This window comes from Arachis stenosperma, chromosome 1 (genome assembly GCF_014773155.1).
Source record: "Arachis stenosperma cultivar V10309 chromosome 1, arast.V10309.gnm1.PFL2, whole genome shotgun sequence".
In the NCBI taxonomy this organism is placed as follows: Eukaryota; Viridiplantae; Streptophyta; class Magnoliopsida; order Fabales; family Fabaceae; genus Arachis; species Arachis stenosperma.
The window spans coordinates 104690157-104695096 of record NC_080377.1 but is presented as its reverse complement, the minus strand read 5'-3'; the positions used below and the strand labels follow the sequence as shown (position 1 = coordinate 104695096).

General features: G+C 40.8%; 1 non-coding gene across 1 annotated transcript; it reads left to right on the top strand.

Moving 5' to 3' along the window:
- The first annotated feature begins 3904 nt into the window (after positions 1–3904).
- On the top strand, positions 3905–4008 carry LOC130949522 (small nucleolar RNA R71). Its single transcript, XR_009073403.1, has one exon. It is a non-coding gene; the product is annotated as a small nucleolar RNA R71 (small nucleolar RNA).
- Positions 4009–4940: the final 932 nt, after the last annotated feature.

The window sequence follows — 4940 nt, the reverse complement described above, 5'->3', positions numbered from 1 at the left end:
CATAGAAACCGAAAAACAGAAAAAAAAATAAGAACAAGGAATGAGTCCACTTTAGTGATGGTGGCGCTTTCTTCTTGAAGAACCAATGATGTCCTTGAGTTCTTCTATGTCTCTTCCTTGCCTTTGTTGCTCCTCCCTCATTGCTCTTTGATCTTCTCTAATTTCATGGAGAATGATGGAGTGCTCTTAATGTTGCACACTTAATTGATCCATATTGTAACTCAAATCTTCTAGAAAAGTGTTGAGTTGTTCCCAATAGTTGTTGGGAGGAAAGTGCATCCCTTAAGGCATCTCCGGGATTTCTTGGTGATGAGCTTCCTAATGCATCTCTTGGGTTCCATGAGTGGGCTCTCTTGTTTGCCCCATCCTTTTCTTAGTGATGGGCTTGTTCTCCTCAATGGGGATGTCTCCTTCTATGATAACTCCAGCTGAGTAACATAGATGGCAAATAAGATGAGGAAAAGCTAGCCTTGCCAAGGTAGAGGGCTTTTCGGCTATTTTGTAGAATTCAAGGGAGATGACTTCATGAACTTCTACTTCCTCTCCATTCATGATGCTATGAATCATGATGGCCCGATCCACAGTAACTTCAGATCGGTTGCTAGTAGGGATGATGGAGTGTTGGATGAACTCCAACCATCCTCTAGCCATAGGATTGAGGTCCAGTCTTCTTAATTGAACCGGATTGCCTTTGGAGTCTCTTTTCTATTGAGCTCCTTCCACACATATGTCCATAAGGACTTGGTCCAACCTTTGATTAAAGTTGACCCTTCTAGTGTAGGGGCATGCATCTCTTTGCTTTGTAGGCAAGTTGAATGCCAACCTCACATTTTCCACACTAAAATCTAAGTATTTCCCCCGAACCATTGTAAGATAATTCTTTGGGTTCGGGTTCATACTTTGATCATGGTTCCTAGTGTTCCATGCATTGGCATAGAACTCTTGAACCATTAAGATTCCGACTTGTTGAATGGGGTTGGTCAGAACTTCCCAACCTCTTCTTTGGATCTCATGTCGGATCTCCGGATACTCATTTTTCTTGAGCTTGAAAGGGACCTCAGGGATGACTTTCTTCTTGGCCACAACATCATAGAAGTGGTCTTGATGGGCTTTGGAGATGAATCTCTCCATCTCCCATGACTCGGAGGTGGAAGCTTTTGTCATCCCTTTCCCTTTTCTAGAGGTTTCTCCGGCCTTAAGTGCCATTAATGGTTATAGAAAAACAAAAAGCTATGCTTTTACCACAACAAACTTAGAATTTTGCTCGCCTTCGAGCAAGAGAAGAAAGAAAAGAAGAAGAAGAGGAGAAAATATGGAAGAGAGTAGGGGGAGGTGTATTCGGCCTAGGTATAGAAGAGGGGGTTGTGTTATGTGAAAATAAAGAAGAATGGAGGGGTATTTATAGTGGAGGGAGAGGGGTTAAGGTTCGGCCATATTGGGTGGGTTGGGTGGTAAAGTGATTTTGAATTTTGAAGGTAGGTGGGGTTTATGGGGAAGAGTGGAAGGATGTGAGTGGTGAAGGGGGTAATTAGAAAGAGAGATTGAGGTGATTGGTGAAGGATTTTTGGGGAAGAGTGTTTATGGGGAAGAGAGGATGAATGTGAAGAAGAGGAGAGAAGGTGAGTTGAGGTAGGTGGGGATCCTGTGGGGTCTACAGATTCTGGGATGATCTTGTGGGGTCCACAGATCCTGAGGTGTCAAGCATTTTACATCCCTGCACCAATTAGGCATGTAAAATGCCTTTGCATACAATTCTGGTGTTTAAACGCCGAAGTGATGCTTATGTTGGGAGTTAAACGCCCAATTGTAGCATGTTTCTGGCGTTGAACGCCAGTTCCATGCTTGTTTCTGGTGTTCAGTGCCAGCTCTCCTCAAGGTATATTCCTGGCGTTCAAACGCCAGGATGCTGCTTGTTTCTGGCGTTCAACGCCAGATTCATGCTCTGTTCTGGCGTTGAACGCCAGCCAGATGCTCCGTACTGGCGTTTGAACGCCAGTAAGTTCTTCTTCCAGGGTATGATTTTTCTTCTGCTGTTTTTGATTCTGTTTTTAATTTTTGTATTTTTTTCGTGACTCCACATGATCATGAACCTAATAAAACATTAAGGAACAATGAAAATAAAATAAAATTAGATAAATAAAATTTGGGTTGCCTCCCAATAAGCGCTTCTTTAATGTCACTAGCTTGACAATGGGCTCTCATGGAGCCTCACAGGTGATCAGGTCAATGTTGTAGACTCCCAACACCAAACTTAGAGTTTAGATGTGGGGATTCAACACCAAACTTAGAGTTTGGCTGTGGCCTCTCAACACCAAACTTAGAGTTTGATTGTGGGGGCTTTGTTTGACTCTGTATTGAGAGAAGCTTTTCATGCTTCATTTCCATTGTTAAAGAAGAAGACCCTTGAGTCTTAAACACAAGGTAGTCCCTATTCAATTGAAGAACTAATTCTCCTCTGCTAACATCTATCACAACTCCTACTGTGGCTAGGAAAGGTCTTCCAAGGATGATGCAATCATCCTCCTCCTTCTTAGTGTCTAAGATTATGAAATCAGCAGGGATGTAAAGGCCTTCAACCTTTACTAACACGTCCTATACCAATCCATATGCCTGTCTTACTGACTTATCTGCCATTTGTAATAAAAATATGGCAGGCTGTACCTCAATGATCCCCAGCTTCTCCATTACAGAGAGTGGCATAAGATTTATGCTTGACCCTAGGTCACACAGAGCCTTTTCAAAGGTCATGGTGCCTATGGTACAGGGTATTAAGAATTTGCCAGGATTTTGTCTCTTTTGAGGTAAGGTTTGCTGAACCCATGTATCTAGTTCACTGATGAGCAAGGGAGGTTCACCTTCCCAAGTCTCATTACCAAATAACTTGGCATTCAGCTTCATGATAGATCCTAGATATTGAGCAACCTGCTCTCCAATTACATCTTCATCCTCTTCAGAGGAAGAATAGTCTTCAGAGCTCATGAATGGCAGAAGGAGGTTTAATGGAATCTCTATGGTCTCTATATGAGCCTCAGATTCCCTTGGGTCCTCAATGGGGAACTCCTTCTTACTTGAGAGATGTCCCATGAGGTCTTACTCATTAGGATTCACGTCCTCTCCTTCCTCTCTAAGTTCGGCCATATTGATTATATTAATGGCCTTGCACTCTCTTTTTGGATTCTTTTCAGTATTGCTTGGGAGAGTACTAGCAGGAGTTTCAGTGATTTTCTTACTCAGCTGGCCCACTTGTGCCTCTAGATTTCTAATGGAGGACCTTGTTTCACTCATGAAACTTAAAGTGGCCTTAGACAGATCAGAGACTAAGTTTGCTAAGTTAGAGGTGCTCTGTTCAGAATTCTCTGTCTGTTGTTGAGAAGATGATGGATAAGGCTTGATATTGCTGAGCCTATTTCTTCCACCATTATTAAAGCCTTGTTGAGGCTTTTGTTGATCCTTCCATGAGAAATTTGGATGATTTCTCCATGATGAATTATAGGTGTTTCCATAAGGTTCACCCATATAATTGACCTCTGCTATTGCAGGGTTCTCAGGATCATAAGCTTCTTCTTCAGAAGATGCCTTTTTAGTACTGTTGGAAGCATTTTGTCATCCATTCAGACTTTGAGAAATCATGTTGACTTGCTGAGTCAACATTTTGTTCTGAGCCAATATGGCATTCAGAGCATCAATTTCAAGAACTCCATTCCTTTGAGGCATCCCATTATTTACGGAATTCCTCTCAGAAGTGTACATGAACTGGTTATTTGCAACCATGTCAATAAGTTCTTGAGCTTATGAAGGCGTTTTCTTTAGGTGAATGGATCCACCTGCAGAATGGTCCAATGACATCTTAGAGAACTCAAATAGACCATAATAGAATATATCTATCATGGTCCATTCTGAAAACATGTCAGAAGGACATTTTTTGGTCATTCGCTTGTATCTTTCCCAAGCTTTATAGAGGGATTCACCATCTTTTTGTTTGAAGGTCTGAACATCCACTCTAAGCTTGCTCAGCTTTTGAGGAGGAAAGAACTTAGCCAAGAAGGCCGTGACCAGCTTATCCCAGTAGTCCAGGCTATCTTTAGGTTGAGAGTCCAACCATGCTCTAGCTCTGTCTCTTATAGCAAAAGGGAAAAGCATGAGCCTGTAGACTTCAGGATCTACTCCATTAGTCTTAACAGTCTTACAGATCTGCAAGAACTCAGTCAAGAACTGATAGGGATCTTCTGATGAAAGTCCATGAAACTTGCAGTTCTGTTTCATTAGAGCAACTAATTGAGGTTTCAGCTCAAAATTGTTTGCTCCAATGGCAGGAATTGAGATGCTTCTTCCATCAAACTTGGACGTAGGTGCAATATAATCACCAAGCATCCTTCTTGCATTATTGTTGTTGGGTTCGGCTGCCATCTCCTTTTCTTGTTCGAAAATTTCAGCAAGGTTGTCTCTGGATTGTTGTAATTTAGCTTCTCTTAGTTTCTTCTTCAGAGTCCTTTCAGGTTCTGGATCAGCTTCAACAAGAATGCCTTTTTCCTTGTTCCTGCTCATATAAAGGAGAAGAGAACAGAAAAAGAAGAGGAATCCTCTATGTCACAGTAAAGAGGTTCCTTATTATTAGTAGAAGAAGAAAGGGGATAAAGAAAGGAGAATCCAAACACAAGGGTGAGGATAAGGGCAGTGATTTGAGATGAAGAGAAGTGTTAGTAAATGAATGAATAAATAGAATAAGATGAGAGAGAAGTTTTCGAAAACAATTTTGAATAGGAGTTAATGATTTTCGAAAATTAAGATAAGAAATAAAATTAAAATTAAAATTTAAAATAATTAATTAATTAAAAAGAATTTTTGAAAAAGAGGGAGGTATTTTCAAAAATTAGAGAGAGAAAAGTTGTTAGGTGGTTTTGAAAAAGATAAGAAATAAACAAAAAGTCAAATAGTTAGTT